Below are 18,447 nucleotides of genomic sequence, written 5' to 3' on the forward strand. Positions count from 1 at the left end.
TAATGATTGATGCTGAGCTTGTTAGAAACACAGGCTGTCAGGCCCCACTCAGAGCCAGGTGGATTCCTCACGACCCAGTGCCCTGTGCTCCTATCTGTCTACAGGATTCCACCCCGTACACACACACACACACACACACACACACACACACTCTCACACTCACACTCTAGTCTTTATTCATTAATGAACTACATCTTATCTGCTCCATACAGGAGCCTACTTCCAGGAATTTACAGTCCAGAGAATAGGAACATAGCTTCTCAAACTTTTTCCTTAAACTGTCCCCACGAGGGTACAGGAGGATCTGGGAGGCTGGGGAGTATGGAGAGGATAACCACAAGCTCCTGGCAGAACTTGACATCTCTGTGTGCCTTCCATTTCATTCTAGTCATTCACGCAAATGTTGCCTTTTCACCCATGATATTCTGAGTTAATTTGAGATAACAAATAATGGGCTTCTCCCCCCAAAACCTTCGCATGGGGCCATATTTATTTTGTGGCTTACCTTTCCCTCTCAGCTCATGGCCATGTACCCTCATGTAGAAGGGGGGGCTCTCAGATTGGCTCACACCACAGGCAGTCTCTGGATCTGGGAGAAGTGCAAGGTCAGCCACAGAGGAGGAGCAGCACCGGGTCTAACCTGGGGGAAGGAACTGGACCCCCTGGACTCCACGGACACCTTCCTCCCCCAGGCTCTTCCACAGAGTTATTGTCCAAATGTACAGTGGGCAGAGACCAACCCAGATGGAGTTCTGATGTGCAGTGCTTGTGTGAAGAGGCCTCTATAGAATTTCGGGAGCCTTTTGACCCCACCGTTGCTTGGCCAGACCAGAATAAGCCCCATGTCCAGCCAGTGCTAGAGGAAGCCCTGGTCTCGTCAGGCTTAAAGATGACAGTAACTGTGATGGTTAATATTGAGTGTCAACTTGATGGGATTGAAGGATGCAAAGTATTGGTCCTGGGTGTGTGTGTGTGAGGGTGCTTCCAAAGGAGATTAACATTTGAGTCAGTGGGCTGGGGAAGGCAGACCCACCCTTAATCTGGGTGGGCACCATCTAATCAGCTGCCAGTGAATATAAAGCAGGCAGAAAAACGTGAAAAGGTGAGACTAGCCTAGCCTCCCAGCCTACATCCTTCTCCTGTGCTGGACGCTTCCTGCCCTCAAACATCGGACTCCATGTTCTTCAGTTTTGGGACTTGGACTGGCTCTCCTTGCTTCTCAGCTTGCAGATGGGCTATTGTGGGACCTTGTGATCGTGTGAGTTAACACTTAATATTAACTCCCCTTTACATATATGTCTATCCTATTAGTTCTGTCCCTCTGGAGAACCCTGACTAATAGAGTAACCATCTAAAATACCACATCACCTACTCCGTAACCTTGCCGCATAGCAAAGCACCTACACTACTTGGGCCGCAACTTTTGTTTCTTTTTCTGTTCTTTTTTTTGTTTGTTTTTTTGCTTTTTGAGACACAGTCTTACTCCATCACCCAAGCTGGAGTGCAGTGGCCTGATCTTGCTCACTGCCACCTCCACCTCCCGGGTTCAAGTAATTCTCCCACCTCAGCTTCCTGAGTAGCTAGGATTACAGGCACACGTCACCACACCTGGCTAATTTTTGTATTTTCAGAAGAGACAAGGTTTCACCATGTTGGCCAGGCTGGTCTCGAACTCCCAACCTCAAGTGACCCACCCACCTCAGCCTCCCAAAGTCCTGGGATTATAGGCACGAGCCACCATGCCCAGCCCATAATTCTTGTTTCTGAGGCTTTATATTTTATTTTATTTTATCTTATTTTTTGAGACAGAACCTTGCTCCGTTGGCCAGGCTGGAGTGCAATGGCACAATCTTGGGTCACTGCAACCTCTGCCTCCTGGGTTCAAGTGATTCTCCTGCCTCAGCCTCCCAAGTAGTTGGACTACAGGTGCACCACCACACCCAGCTAATATTTGTATTTTTAGTAGAGATAGGGTTCCACCATGTTGGCCAGGCTGCTCTAGAACTCCTGACCTCAAGTGATCCGCCCGCCTTGGCCTCCCAAAGTGCTGGGATTACAGGTGTGAGCCACCGCGCCTGGTCCTGAGGCCTTTCTTGTACCAAGTCCTTCTCTTGAGATGAGTAAAATAACCGCTATATCCTGCCATCTGCTGGTGAATTGATGCAACTGCACCTATAAAATTCAGCCCAAATGTAGAGAATCCAGTTCTCTCTTGCAAAAGCTATTGGAGCACAAAGTGCTTCTTGCATAATCCAGCGGACTCAAACAAATAAAATAAAATAAACTTACTAGGATGGATGCCAGAAATATTATAATAATAAAAACAATAACAACATTAATAATACCTTCACTATCCTACTTTCAACTTTTATAATCTTGGGCAAGCAAGTTATATAACCTCCCAATTAGTTGTCTATAAAATACTGGTTCCCACCTTAAAGAGTTGTTTTAAAGTTGAAATGAGTTAATACATGAAAGATGAAAGTCCCCAAAACAGTCCTTGGCACATAGAAAACACTCAGTGGCTAATTGCTTATTGTGATTAAGTACTGGCTGTATGCCAGACATTATAGCAAGCGCTATGCGTCCTTATCTTAATGTTCAAAATAATCCTCACTAACTGTGACTATCACTGTTCGCGTGTTGCAGATTAGGGCACTGAAACTCATAGAGGGGAAGAAACTTGCCTAGAAGTCACAAAGCTAGTAAGCGGTGGAGGTGGAATTGCTGACTACTCTGATCCTAAGTCACTCGCTTAACCACTCTGCTGAACTGCTGGTGTGGTGTGATCAATCTTCCTGAATGTTCATCTAAATGCCATCCGGCTTTACCAGAATCAATCTCTCTCTCTCTCTTTCTCTCTCTCTCTCTCTCTCTCTCTCACACACACACACACACGACTATACGCTCTCCCAGGGAGCTCCCGGGTGCCGTCATATCCCCAGAACCTAGCACAGTGCCTGGTGCATATCAAGACCCAGTGGAGCCATTCTGAAGTCAGTGATGTTGCACACAGCTGTGAGCATTCATCACACACCTGTCTTAAGGACAGCAGGTTAATTACTAGATGGGGGAAAAATAGTATCAGATCCTGAATAGAGGAAAGGGCCACATGAGATGTTTTTCAATCTATGAAAGTGACTGTGATATGCTATCCTAAAGACTACAGGAGGGAAAAAAGGAGTGACATCATCACTATGTGGTAATAACAACAACAACAAAAAAACCACATTGAATGTGTTTCCACATTCAACATGGATATTAAAGATCCTGTGAACCCAGCTGCAAGAAAGTCCTAGGACCAGGCCCTGGCCTGTTCCTCAACATTCCTACAGTGGAAGCCCCTCTCAGGTGCACAGGGCCGGCAAGGCCAGCCTTGGTAAAGGCTAGAGAGGCAGCCCTTCTAGTGGTATGATTCCAGAGGGTTCAGGGACACCTGTCACTGAGAAACACCAATTTCAACCCAGACATTCTACCCTCAGAGGCTGATTTCTTTGGCTCCTGGGAACTTATTTTTTTACATAGTTTTCTTTAAAATGCAGGAACACCAGGAGGCCCAGGGTTGCCACCAGTGCTCTGAAAACCACTGTGCCCTCCTGCCTGGCAGCATGCACCTCTCTCAGCCCATTCCCAGTGGAGAAGGAGATCACTTTCTCCATCAGGAGTTTCCCTGGTCTGAGACCCTCGTCCCTCTCAGGGACTTTGCTGTTACATTCTGTCCCCATCTCACAGTTCCTCCTGACAGAGGCTGAAGAGGCATTTCCAAAAGAGCTGCAGAGCTGAGGGAATAAGACAGAGAACTTGGCCTTTTATCATTCAGTCAAGATCATGGCCTGGGGTGAGTGTGGACGTAGGGCCCAGAGGGCGGTATTGTGAAGAGCTAGCTCACAAACGACTGGGTGTGGTGCCCCACATGCAGCACGGATGCATTGAAGCATGCCTTCAGCATAATTCTCAGGATTCAATGTGATAACAACAAGGAAATCAAGTCAATGAGTGGAAGTTCCCCTTTTTTCCCACTTTATTGTTTAGATTGTTAAATTTGAAAGAGAGCTTTGATTCACAAACTCGTTTTGCAGATAAAGAAACTGAGGACTCAAGAGATTACAGCCTGGGCAACAAGACAAAATCCCATCTCTACCAAAAAAAATAAATAAAAATAGCCGGACATGGTGGCGTGTGCCTGTAGTTGCAGCTACTCAGGAGGCTGAGGTGGGAGGATTGCTTGAGCCTGGGAGGCAGAGGTTGCAGTGAGCCGAGGTGATGCCACTGTGCTCCAGCCTGGGTGACAGAGTGAGACCCTGCCCCAAAAAAAAAGGAGAGATTAAACAACTTCACCACACCCATGCCATTGGTGATGGCGTTATGGCTAGGAGGTAGGACGTGAATTTCTTTATTTTTATTTTATTTTATTTTGAGGTGGAGTTTTGCTCTTGTTGCCCAGACTGGAGTGCAATGGCAAGATCTCGGCTCACTGCAACCTCCGCCTCCCGGGTTCAAGCGATTCTCCTGCCTCAGCCTCTCGAGTAGCTGGGATTACAAGCACCCACCACCATGCCCAGCTAATTTTTTGTATTTTTAGTAGAGATGGGGTTTCACCATGTTGGCCAGGCTGGTCTTGAACTCCTGACCTCAGGTGATCTGCCTGCTTCGGCCTCCCAAAGTGCTGGGGTTACAGGCGTGAGCCACCATGCCTGGCCCCGAGGAGGTGGATTTCTTATACCTGGGCACAGACTTTGCCAGGCTAAGTTCACCCAAACGCCATATAGCTTAATTAGTTTGAGGAGTAAAACGCCAGTGATGATTAGGACTGTCATTTTATAGTAGATTTTTCAGAAGTATTCTACAAAACATGAGATCTGTTGGTTGTTAATAAGTTTGTTATGAGAAAAAAAGTTCTGTAGCCCAATAATGTAAGGAAATAATTGGGTTAAACAGAGTGAAACAGTTCCTTCTCATAACCATGAATTTGTCTGCTTCGCCTTCTGGCCAGGTTACGTGAAATCTCAAGCTGTGTTTTCTAAACATTAGCAAATTGTTGGAAATTTACATGTTCCATTCTATTGTATCTCCTCCCTTCCAAACACTCCAACTTCTTTAAACACAAACCACCTCCCAGCAGCCACTTTAAAAGTTTGTTGAATAGAACCCTTGGAGTAGGACGTCCTTGACCCTTGGAATTGCATGATAGAGGTTTTGCTGTTTCCCAAGCTGGGAAGGGGGAACCACAGTCTCTCCCATCTCTCTGAGCTCCTGCCTCTGGCTTGTAGTTTGGACCACTGGGTATGAGATTTGATTGTGGAAAAGGGTATGGACCCTCTATTAGAATAATTTATCATATCTCATACCCATCATGCCTTCATTCCCACCTGTTATTCACCAGCCATTCCTTCCTTTGAATAGTAAGAATGAAGTGCCCCATGCAAGCTAGATGCTGGTTGGATTAAGCATTACCTGTGAGGAGCTCATGTGTAGTAGGGAAGGCAGACAGCCGACAAGCACCAAAGCTCTGGAGTATGAGTCCCCCCTCTAAGATGCAGCAACAGCCTGAGGACAGGAACCATACCCTTTATTTGCCTCTAGAGTTTTCATCCTGGGACTATATATGGTCTTCAGTACATACACAGGATGATGTGTAGGTTGGTAGACTTTTGATGAGCTGCCTTCCAAGATCTCTCTCCATGGTCTAATTTATAGAGACTATTATCCTTTTTTTTTTTTTGAGACAGATCTCACTCTATCATCCAGGCTGGAGTGCAGTGGCATGATCTTGGCTCACTGCAACCTCCACCTCCCGGGTACAAGCAATTCTCCTGCCTCACCCTCCCAAGTAGCTGGGATTACAGGTGCCTGCCACCATGCCCAGCTAATTTTTGTATTTTTATTTTTTGAGACAGAGTCTCGCTCTGTCGCCCAGGCTGGAGTGCAGTGGCGTGATATCAGCTCACTGCAAGCTCCACCTCCCAGGTTCACACCATTCTCCTGCCTCAGCCTCCTGAGTAGCTGGGACTATAGATGCCCACCACCACGCCTGGCTAATTTTTTGTATTTTTAGTAGAGATGGGGTTTCACCACGTTAGCCAGGATGGTCTCGATCTCCTGACCTCGTGATCTGCCCACCTCAGCCTCCCAAATTTTGTATTTTTAGTAGAAACAGGGTTTCACCATGTTGGCCAGACTGGTCTCGAACTTCTGACCTCAAGTGATCCTCCCGCCTCGGCCTCCCAAAGTGCCGGGATTACTGGCGTGAGCCGCCAGACGCGGCCATATAGGGAATATCTTAATACCATTGATTTCCTGGAGGTGTTAGGTCCCAGCCCAGGTTGTGACAGGCAGAGTAAGAACTGATCTTAGATTCACACTTTAGTTTTTAACTTCACACCTTTTTTAAACATTTTATTTTGACATTATTTCAGACTAACAGAAAAGTTGCAAGTGCAAGGAATCCCCATAAATCCCCTGCCCAGAGTCCCTAAACATGAACATCTACCACATTTGCTTTGTTGTTCTCTCTTTATACACACACAAGTTTTTTTCTGAATCATTTTAAGAAGTTAAATAAACCATGGTCCTTTAGCTCTAAAATCAGGTTGATTATCCTCTATCCAAAATGCTTGAGAACAGAAGTGTTTTAGAGTTTGGATTTTTTTTTAATTTTGGAATATTTGCATATATATCATGAAATATCTTGGGAATGGGAGCTGAGTCTAAATATGACATTCAAATGTTTCATATATACCTTTTACACATACCTGAAGGTAATTTTATATTTTTAATAATTTGTGCATGAAACAAAATTTTTACTTTGTTTTCACTGTGGCCTGTCACATGAGGTCAAGTGTGGCATCACGTAGGTGCTCCAAAAGTTTCAGATTTGGGAGCATTTTGGATTTTGGATTTTTGGATTTCGGATGCTCAACTTTTACTTTACTGTGTATTTCCTAAAAACAAGGGCATTCTCTTTTTTTCTGCCTTCTCCCCAACATTGTATTATATTTTCAAACATATAGCAAAGTTGAAAGAATTTTGTAGTAAATTTCTGTATACCCACCACCAATCCATCTTATATTTTGATGCATTTCAAAGTAAGTTGTGGACATCGTGTATTTCCCTTCTCTGCTTTCACTTAAGCATGTATATCATTAATTAGAATTCTGTGTATGTTTGCATTTCTTGAAAGGACTTTCATTACAAAAGTAATGTGTTCATTGTAGAAAATTGGTAATTGCAGATTTAAAAATCTACAAATCTATCAGTTAGTATTCATTTGTACCAGATATTGTGCTATGTATTTTATCAACATCATCTCTTTTCATCCTTTAACAAACCCTAAGAAGTAGCATTATCCCCATTTTACAGATAAGGACTCTGTGAGCAAGTTGCTGCAGTTCCCATAGTGGCAGAGTAAGGATATGCGTCCAAGTCTGTCCCATCCCCTGACTCTCAACTGCATGCCATCCTGCTAGCCTTGTGTCCACTCCACCCCACTCTGAGATAACCACTGTTCACCCCTCTCTCAATTCTTTTCTAGGTGTATAGATTTCCACAAAACTGTGATTATATTATACAAGTCATTGTGTAACTGGCTTTTTTGCACATATGCAAACCTCTTTCTCCAGCACCTTGTTAATGGCTGCAGGGTATTCTGTTGAGTAAAGATACCATATTTAAGAGCTACCTTATTGTTATTTATTTTTCAAGTTTTTGCTATTATCAAATCTTCTTGCATACTACCAAGTTTATCCTTAGGGTCACAAGTAGAATTGCTGAGTCAGAGATTATGCATAGTTTCCACTGTTAATACAGATTCTCAAATTTGCTTTCAACGTCTCCTACCAGTAGTGAATGACTAGCAGATTTCCCTACATCCTACACTGACATCAAGTATACATTTTAACAACTCGTTTTTGTCTGGGTGTGGTGGCTCATGCCTATAATTCCAGCACCTTGGGAGGCCAAGGCGGGTGGATCACAAGGTCAGGAGTTCAAGACCAGCCTGGCCAAGATGGTGAAACCCCATCTCTACTAAAAACACAAAAATTTGCTGGGTGTGATGGCACGTGCCTGTAATCCCAGCTACTCAGGAGGCTGAGGCAGGAGAATCGCTTGAACCCAGGAGGCGGAGGTAGCAGTGAGCCAAAATCACGCCACTGTACTCCAGCCTGGGTGACAGAGCAAGACTCCATCTCAAAAAAAAAAAAAAAAACTCATTTCTAGTTAGATAAGCAAAAGCATGTATGTTTTGTTTAGCATACCTTTGATTGTTAATCAAGTTGAATGTATTTTCACATACAAGGCTTTTCCTTTCATATACTACTTGTTCAGGTTCACACAGTTCTTTTTTTAAGTTGGTCTCTTGAATAATTCCAACCCATTTCACATTAAAGCCAATGTTAAAAGTGAAATGAAATTTTTATTTTTCAAGCAGATTTTACTTCATTTTTATTTTAAAATTTTTTAATTATTTTTAATTTTGTGGGTACATAGTAGGTATATATATTTATGGGGTACATGAAATATTTCGATCAGGCTTGCAATGCATAATAATCATATCCAGGTAAATGGGATACACATTGCCTCAAGCATTTATCCTTTGTGTTATAAACAAACAAGTGATATTCTTTAATTATTTTTAAATGTACAATTAATTATTGACTGTAGTCACCTGTTAAGCTATCAAATACTAGGCCTTATTCTTTTTTTCTAACTTTTGTTTTGCACCCATTAGCCATCCCTACTTCTCTTTCACCCCCACCCCCAACTACACTTACCAGCTTCTGGTAACCATCTATCTAATCTCTACCTCCTGAAGTTCAATTGTTTTAATTTTTGGCTCCCACAAATAAGTGAGAACATGAGAAATTTGTCGTTCTGTGCCTGGCTTATTTCACTTAACAACCTCCTGTTCTATCCACATTGTTGCAAAGGAGAGGAGCTCATTCTTTTTCATGGCTGAATAGTTCTCCATTGTGAGAACTCCATACCACATTTTCTTTATTCATTCTTCTGTTGCTTCCAAATCTTGGCTATTGTCAATAGTGCTGCAATAAACATGGGAGCGCAGGTATCTCTTCAATACAGTGATTTCCTTTCTCATGGGTATATACTCAGCGGTGGGATTGCTGGATCATACAGTAGCTCTGTTTTTAGTTTCTGAGAAACCTCAAAACTATTCTCCATAGTGGTTGTGCTAATTTACATTCCCACCAACAGTGTATGAGGGTTCTCTTCTCCACATCCTCACCAGCATTTGTTGTTGCCCATCTTTTGGATAAAAGCCATTCTAACGGGGTTGAAATGGTATCTCATTGTAGTTTTGATTTGCATTTCTCTGATGATCATTGATGTTGAGCACCTTTTCCTATACTGTTTGCCATTTGTATGTCTTCTTTTGAGAAATATCTATTCAGATCTTTTGCCTATTTTTAATTGGATTCTTAGATTTTTTTTTCCTGTAGAGTTGTTTAAGCTCCTTACATATTTTGGTTATTAATCTCTTGTCAGATGGATAGTTCGCAAATGTTCTCTCCCATTCTGAGGGTTGTCTCTTCACTCCATTGATTGTTTTCTTTGCTGTGCAGAAGCTTTTTAACTTGATGTGATGTTTGTTGCCCATTGTTGCTTGGGTTGCCTTTGTTTCTTGGGTGTTACTCAATAAATCTTTAATCAGTCCAATGTCCTGGAAATTTTCCCTTGTCTTCTTGTAGTAGTTTCATAGTGTGAGGTCTTAGATGTACATTTTTAATCCATTTTGATTTGATTTTTATATATGGCAAGAGAGAGGGATCCAGTTTCATTCTTCTGCATATGAATATCTAGTTTTCCCAGCATCATTTACTGAGGAAACTGTCCTTTCCCCAGTGTATGTTCTTGGTACCTTTGTTGAAAATGAGATCACTATAAGTGTATTGATTTGTTTCTGAGTTCTCTCTTCTATTGGTCCATGTGTCTATGTTTTTATGCCAAAGCCATGCTGTATTGATTACTATATCTCTGTCATGTAATTTAAAGTCAGGTAATGTGATTCCTCCATTTTGTTTTTTTCACTCAGGATGGCTGTGGCTAGTCTGGGTCTTTTGTGGTTCCACATACATTTTAGGATGTTTTTTTCTATTTCTGTGAAGAAATGTTGACAGAGATTGCATGGGATCTACAGATTGCATTGGGTAGTATGAACATTTTAACAATATTGATTCTTCCAATCCATGATCATAGAATATCTTTCTAATTTTTGTGTCCTTTTCAATTTCTTTCACTAACATTTCATTGTCTTCATTGTAGAGATCTTTCACTTTTTTGGTTAATTCCTAGGTATTTAATTTTATTTGTATCTATTAGAAATGTACTTTCTTTCTTGATTTCTTTTTTGGATTGTTCGCTCTTGGCATATAGAAATGCTACAGATTTTTGTATGTTGATTTTGTATCCTGTGACTTTACTTAATTTGCTTATCAGTTCTAATAGTTCTTCAGTGGAGTCTTTAGATTTTCCCAAATATAAGGTTGTATCATCAGCAGACAAAGGTAATTTGACTTCTTCCTTTCCAGTTTGCATGCTCCATATTTCTTTATGTTGTCTGATTGCTCTAGCTAGGACTTCTAGTACTATGTTGGATAACTGTGATGAAAGTGGGCATCCTTATCATGTTCTAGATTTAGAGAAAAGGCTTTCAGTTTTTCCCCATTCAGTATGATACCAGCTATGGGTCTGTCATATATGGCTTTTATTATGTTGAGGTATGTTCCCTACTATACCCAGTGTTTTTAGGGTTTTTATGAAGGGGTGTTGAACTTTATCAAATGCCTTTTCAGCATCAGTTGAAATGATCATATGGTTTTTGTTCTTCATTCTGTTGATATGATGTATCACATTGATTTGCATATGTTGAACCATCCTTCCATCCCTGGGATAAATCCCACTTGGTCAACTTGGTCATAATGAATGATCTTTTTAATGTGTTGTTGAATTTGGTTTGCAGTATTTTATTTAGGATTTTTGCATTGACACTCATCAGGGATATTGGCCTGTAGTTTTCTTTTTTTGATGTGTCTTTGTCTGGTTTTGGTATCAGGGTAAAACTAGCCTCATAGAATGAGTTTGAAAATATTCCCTCCTCCTCTATTTTTCAGAAGACTTTGAGTAGGATTGGTATTAGTTCTTTAAATATTTGGTAGAATTCAGCAGTGAAGCCATCAGGTCCCAAGTTTTTCTTTGCTGGGAGACTTTATTACAACTTTGATCTTGTTATTGGCCAGTTCAAATTTTGGGTTTCTTCGTCTTCAATCTTGATAGGTGGTATGTGTCTAGGAATTTATCCCTGTCTTCTAGATTTTCCAATTTATTGGCATATAATTGTTCATAGTAGCCACTAATGATTCATTGAATTTCTGCAGTGTCAGTCGTAATGTCTTCCTTTTCATCTGATTTTATTTATTTGGATCTTCTCTTTTTTCTTAGTCTGGCTAAAGGTTTGCTAGTTTTGTTATCTTTTCAAAAAAACCAATCTTTTGTTGATCTTTTGTATTGTTTTCTTCGTTTCAACTTCATTTCTGCTGTGATCTTTATTATTTCTTTTCTTCTACTAATTCTGGGTTTGGTTTACTGTTGCTTCTCTAATTCTTTAAAGTGCATTTTAGGTTATTTATTCCAAGTTTTTCTTTCTTTATGTAGGCATGTATAGGGATAAACTTCCCTCTAACTACTGCTTTTATTGGATCCCATAGGTTTTGGTCTCTTGTGTTTCCATGATCATTTGTTTCAATAATTTTTTTCAGTTTCCTTCTGAATCTCTTCATTGACCCAGTGTTTATTTAACAGCTTATTGTTGAATTTCCATGTGTTCATTTAGTTTCCAAAATTCCTCTTGGTATTGATTTCTAGTTTTATTCCATTGTGGTCAGAGAAGATGCTTGATATCATTTCAATTTTTTTGAATGTTTTAAGACTTGTTTTGTGACCTAACATATGGTCTATCCTTGAGAATAGTCCATGTGCTGAGAAAAAGAATGTACATTCCACAGCAGTTGGATGAAATGTTCTGTAAATATCTATTAGGTCCATTTGATCTCCCATACAGATTAAGTGCAATGTTTCTTTGTTGATATTCTGTGTGGAAGATCTGTCCAATGCTGAAAGTGGGGTGTTGAAGTCTCCAGCTATTGTCGTATTGGGGTCTATCCCTCTCTTTAGCTCCAATAATATTTACTTTATATATCTGAATGCTCCAGTGTTGGGTGCATATATATTTACAGTTGCTATATCCTCTTGCTGAATTGAACCCTTCATCATTATGTCATGACCTTCTTTGTCTCATCTTAAAGTTTTTGTCTTGAAATCTGTTTTGTCTGATACAAGTATAGTTATTCCTGCTCTTTTTTGGTTTCCATTGGCATGGAGCATCTTTTTCTATGTCTTTATTTTCAGTCTATGTGTGTCTTTATAGGTGAATTGTGTTTCTAATAGGCAACAGATCCTTAGGTCTTTTGAAAAATCTATTCAGCCACTCCATGTCTTTTGAGTAGACAGCTTAGTCCATTTACATTTGATGTTATGATTAATAAGGACTTACTCCTGACACTTTATTTGTTTTCTGGTGGTTTTGTGGTCTTCCTTTCCTTCATTTCTTCTTTTCTGTCTTCCTTTTAGTGTAGGTGATATTCTCTGGTAATATAATTTAATTTCTTGATTTTAATACTTTTGTGTATTCATTGTATGTTTTTTTAATTTGAGGTTTTTTTAATTTGAGGCCTGCAGATACTATCCTAAAACCCATTATTCTGGCCTGGCGTGGTGGCCTGTAATCCCAGCTCTTTGGGAGGCAGAGGTGGATGGATCACCTGAAGTCAAGAGTTTGAGACCAGCCTGACCAACGTGGTGAAACCCCATCTCTACTAAATACAAAAAAAATTAGCCAGGCATGGTGGGGCACACCTGTAATCCCAGCTATTCGGAAGGTTGAGGCAGGAGAATTGCTTGAACCTAGGAGGTGGAAGTTGCAGTGAGTCGAGATTGCACCATTGCACTCCAGCCTGGGCAACAGAGAAAAACTCCATCTCAAAAAATAAATAAATAACCATTATTTTAATTTGATAACAACTTAGCACTGCTTGCATAAACAAACCAGCAAGAAAAACAAAACAAAAAAAAAGACTCTAACTTCATCCCCTCACTTTTTAACTTTTTGTTGTATCTGTTTACATATTATCGTACAGTCTATGTCTTGAAAAATTTTTGGTATTATTTGATTGGTTCATCTTTTAGTCTTTGTATTCAAGAGACATTTACATACCACAGTTACAATGTCCTAATATTCTGTGTTTATCTGTTTGCTTATGATTACCAATGAGTTTTGTACCTTCAGATGATTTCTCATTGCTCATTAACATCCTTTTCTTTCTGACTGAAGTGCTCCCTTTAGCATTTCTTGTAAGATAGAACTGGTGTTGATGAAATCTCTCAGCTTTTGTTTGTCCAGGAAAGTTTACTTCTTCATGTTTGAAGAATATTTTTGCCACAAACACTATTCCAGTATAAAAGTCGTTTTTCTTCAGCACTTTAAATATGTTATGCCACTGACATGTCATGTCTTTCCTGGACTGTAAGATTTCCACTGAAAAGTCTGCTTCCAGATGTATTGGAGATGTATTGGAGATGTGCTTCCAGATGTATTGGAGCTTCATTGTATGTTATTTCTTTTCTCTGCTGCTTTCAGGATCCTTTCTTTATCCTTGACCTTTGGGAGTTTGATTACTAATTGCCTTGAGGCAGTCTTCTTTGGGTTAAATCTGCTTGGTGTTCTGTAACCTTCTTGTACTTGGATATTGATATATTTCTCTAGGTTTGGGAAGTTCTCTGTTATTATCTCTTTGAATAAGCTTTCTACCCCTATTTCTTTTTTACTTCTCCTTATGGCCAATAACTCTTAGATTTGCCCTTTTGAGGCTATTTTCTAGATCTCGTAGGTGTGCGTCATTGTTTTTTATTCTTTTTTTCTTCTGTGTCCTCTGAATATATTTTTAAATAGCATATCTTCAAGGTCACTAATTCTTTATTCTGTTTGATTAATTCTGCTGTTAAGAGACTCTGATGCATTCTTCAGTATGTCACTTGTATTTTTTAACTCCAGAATTTCTGCTTGCTTCTTTTTGTTTCAATCTCTTTGTTAAATTTATCTGATAGAATTTTGATTCCTTCTCTGTGGTATCTTGAATTTCTTTGAGTTTCCTCAACACAGCTATTTTAAGTTCTCTGTCAGAAAAGTCATATATCTCTGTTTCTCTAGGATTGGTCCCTGGAGCTTTAGTTAGTTCTTTTGGTGAGGTCATTTTTTTTTTTTTTTTTTTTTTTTTGGATGGTCTTCATGTTTGTGGATGCTCATCGGTGTCTGGGCATTGAACAATTAGGTATTCCTCATAGTCTTTCCAGTTTGGGCTTGTTTGTACCTGTTCTTGGGAAGGCTTTTCAGGTATTCGAAGAGACTTGTGTGTTGTGATCTAAGCCATATCTATATTAGAGGCACCCCAAGCCCAGTAATGCTATGGTTCTTGCAGACTCATAGAGGTATCACCTTGGTGGTCTTGGATAAGATCTGGAAGAATTCACTGGATTAACAGGCAGAGATGCTTGTTCCCCAACCAAAAGTTTCTCTCTCTGTGCTGAGCCACCTGAAGCTGGGGGTTGGGTGACACAAGCACCCTTGTGGCCATGATCACTAGGACGGTGCTGGGTCAGACCTGAAGCCAGCACAGCACTGGATCTTACCCAAGGCCCTCTGTAACCACTATCTAGCTAGGTCCTATGTTTGCTCAATGCCCTAAGGCTCTACAATCAACAGGTGGCAAAGCCAGCCAGGCTTGTGTCCTTCCCTTCAGGGCGACAAGATACCCCAGGCCCTAGGTGGGAGCTAGGGACTGAAGTCAAAATCCTTAGAGATCTTCCTGGTGCTCTATTCTACTGGGGCTGAGCTGTCACTCAAACCATAAGACAAGGCCATTTCCATTCTTCCCTCCCCTTTTCCCAGGCAAAGGATCCTCTCCCTATCACCATTACTACCACAGACCCACAGAGAGTATATTGCCAGGCTACTGCCGATGTTCACTTAAGGCCCAAGTGCTCCTCAGACAGTTTGTAGTATGTTCTGCCAGGCCTAGGACATATCCTTCAGGGCAGTGGACTCGCCTGTGGTCAAGTGCAAATCCAGAAAAGCCATCCAAGAGCCAAGGCCTTGAATTAGGGACTCCAAGAGCTCGCTTGGTGCTCTACCCCACTGTGGCTGAGCTGGTACCTAAAGTGCAAGACAAAGTCCACTTTACTCTTCCGTCTGCTTTTCCCAAGTAGAAGTAGTCTCTCCCCATAGCCACCACAGCTAGGAATGTGCTGGTTCTCACCTGAAGCCAGCACATCTCAGAGTCTCACCCAAAGCCCACAGCGTACTTACTACCTGGGTGTTCCCGCTGGTTATTCAGGGCCCAAGTGCTCTCTACTCAGCAGGTGATGGGTCTTGCCAGGACTTGGGCCTTCCTTTCAAGAAAGTGCAGTCCCTTCTGGCCCAGGGTGTGTCTATAAATGTCATCTAGGAGCTGGGGCCTGGAATGGGGGCCTCATGACTGCCTGGTGCCCTATGCTAATGTGGCTGAGCTGGTATCCTATGGTGTAAGACAAAGTCCTCTTTAATCTTCCCTCTCTTTTCCTCAAGCACAAGGAAGCGGTCGCTTTCATTGCTGTGAGCTGTGCTGCCTGGGTTTTTGGGACACGTGACACAGGTTCTCCCTTGGCCACTCTGGTGTCTCAGTAGATCAGGTGCCCCCCAGGTCCACTGGCTCTGGCCCCAGCACAGCACTGATGTCTTGCCTAGGAAACACAGTTCTCATGGCCTAGACTACCCTTCAAGTTTATTAGGATTGCAGAGCACTTTAGTCCATGGTGGTGAGGCTTGCCAAAACTCAAGTTCCAACAACTGGAATATATAATTTCCCTCTGGCTAGATCTGGTGCAAATGCTCCCTCTGTGTGTGGGTAGGCTGGGGGGTCGTGGCTTAGCTGATTTCAGCCTGGTTTCGCTTTCTGCTCTGATAGGGCAGCACTGAGTTCAAATGCAACATCCCCAAATCACTGTACTCTCCCTCCCCCAAACACACAGATGCTCTCTCCACGACATGCAGCCACTGCCAAGGAATGGGCATCGGCAGTTCAAGATTGTCTTTCCTACCCTCTTTAGTGCCTCTTTCAGCAACATGAAGTTAAAACCAGGTACACTGATTGTGTACCTGATTTTTGGTTCTTATAAAGGTGCTTGTTTGTGTAGATGATAGTTGTTGAATTTGGTGTTCCTGTGGGGCAATGAAGTGAACATCAGTGGAGGCTTCTAGCTGGCCATCTTGTTCTGCCCTTCCCCAAGAGCATTCTCTTATATAAACCCAGTACAATGTTCAAAAGCAGGTAATTCACATCAGTTTAATACCATTACTTAATCTACAGACCTTATTCAGATTTTACCAATTATGTCAATAACAACCTTTTAGCAAGAAGGACATGCAGCACATTGGTTGTCATGTCTCTTAAATCTCCTTGAATTTGGAAGCATCTTTCTGTCTCTCTTTGCTTTTTCATAACATTGCATCATTTTAAGAGTACAGGCCAGTTGCTTTGCAGAATATCCCTCGTGTTTCAACTCAGAATATGCTCTTTTGTCAGGAAATCACAAAAGTGAGGCTAAGTTCTCAGTGCATCCTATCAGGAGCCACATGCCATTGATTAGTCTCATTATGGCACTATTACCTTTGATTACTTGGTTAAGGCACTGTATGCCAGGTTTCTCCAGTGTAAGGATACTATTTTGTCCTTAATCATATGGGGGGGAGCTACTTTAAGACTAAATATCCTGTCCTCCTCAAAATTTCACCCACTAGTCCTACCATCCATTGATACTTCTTACTGACATCAATTATTATGATGATGGCTATCAAATGGTGATTTTTCTAGTTCCAGTATTTCTCGTATGTTAGCTGGTTTCCTGCTTGTAAGGTAGAGTGTTCCCTTTCCCTTTATGTATCTTAGTGTGGACTCATAAGTCCTCGTTTTATTCAATTGGCTACAAATGCAGTAGATTAGTAATTATTTTAATACTCCAGTTGTTCCACTTTTGGCCAGTAAAACTTCTACAAGTGGATTCCTGTGTCCTTTTAAAATATCCTTTTAAAATGTTCTTCAAAGCAATCACTATTTAAAGGCAGCTCTTTCCAGATGGGTTGAGTCTTTTCCTATATGCCCTTGACTTCCTAATGAATACTCGGTTAATTTCTCTGCCTGGTTGGAAAACTCCTGGGCTTCCCTGGACTTTGCCCTTCCCCCACCTCCATTGCTACCCTCCCAGCAAGGAGGCTTCACCAATGACTGACATGGCGTTAGCATGGCCTTTTTTTTTTTTTTTTTTTTTTTTTTTTTGAGACGGAGTCTCGCTCTGTCCCCCAGGCTGGAGTGCAGTGGCGCAATCTCGGCTCACTGCAAGCTCCGTCTCCCAGGTTCACGCCATTCTCCTGCCTCAGCCTCCAGAGTAGCTGGGACTACAGGCGCCCGCCACCACACCCGGCTAATTTTTTTGCATTTTTAGTGGAGACGGGGGTTTCACCATATTAGCCAGGATGGTCTCGATCTCCTGACCTCATGACAGCCTGGCCTTGTTTAAACACAACACAGAGTCAGCCCCGAACACACGGCTGCAGGAGCAGGCGGCAGCAGCAATGGGTGGCCACAGCCATCCTAATGGTGTTTGTTTTTCCCCTGTGTAAACTAAGCTGTGGTTGTGAAGGATTTGCCCTTTTTTGCCTGTTGCTTCTTTATACTCCAAAGAAGAAGCAAATTTTGATTTTGCTTCGTAATAAAGGGTACCCAACAACTGAATTCTTACCTTTAAGCTAGCTGCTGCCAAAAGGGAGGCAAGGAAGAAAGCTGATAGACTGCTCATTTTGAACCCAATCTTACGTCAAAAGAACATATTTTTTTCATTGCTGTGTATCACATGCTAGACCCGGAGTATTTCCTTGTTGCCCCTGGGCTTAGGAGAAGTCCTTGCTAAATGCAAGATGTAGAAGTGGGAGTGACCTATGAAACAAGAAATGAATTAAATTTGATATGACACATCATATAAGGAAGAATAATTGTAGACACAGGCATGCAGGGGTTGGGTGTGAGTACATTAGTCCCCACCCTTTTCGTCAGCAGTCACACAGCCTTGGACATTACAGCCTGTCCGTCTAATCTAGAGAAGGAATGTTGCTGGGGAAGGAAAACTCAGGGCGAGGTGAGAGAGGACAGAACCTCTAACCAGGAAGAGGCTGTCCCCGCCAAGCTCCGGAGAGGTGCAGAAGCATGACCCTCAGGTATGGGACCAGGTCTCTAGAAAACCCATGTGGTGTGCCCTAATGGGAGGCAAAAGGGGGAGGAACCAAAC

At 41.7% G+C, this 18,447-nt stretch overlaps 1 protein-coding gene across 3 annotated transcripts in view; it reads left to right on the forward strand.

Annotated features, from left to right (window-relative positions):
- C16H4orf19 (chromosome 16 C4orf19 homolog) overlaps positions 1 to 18,447 on the forward strand; it is a 135,261-nt gene that overhangs the window by 107,838 nt on the left and 8,976 nt on the right. Inside the window, exon 1 of one of the 3 annotated variants that reach the window (XM_055245740.2) lies at positions 18,352 to 18,376. The exons of the other annotated variants lie outside the window; for them this stretch is intronic. The gene's annotated coding sequence lies outside the window, so the exon portion shown is untranslated. Of the gene's footprint in view, positions 1 to 18,351; positions 18,377 to 18,447 lie in introns of those variants that run through there. 3 annotated transcript variants of the gene reach the window in all.

Source organism: Symphalangus syndactylus, chromosome 16 (genome assembly GCF_028878055.3).
Source record: "Symphalangus syndactylus isolate Jambi chromosome 16, NHGRI_mSymSyn1-v2.1_pri, whole genome shotgun sequence".
NCBI lineage: Eukaryota > Metazoa > Chordata > Mammalia > Primates > Hylobatidae > Symphalangus > Symphalangus syndactylus.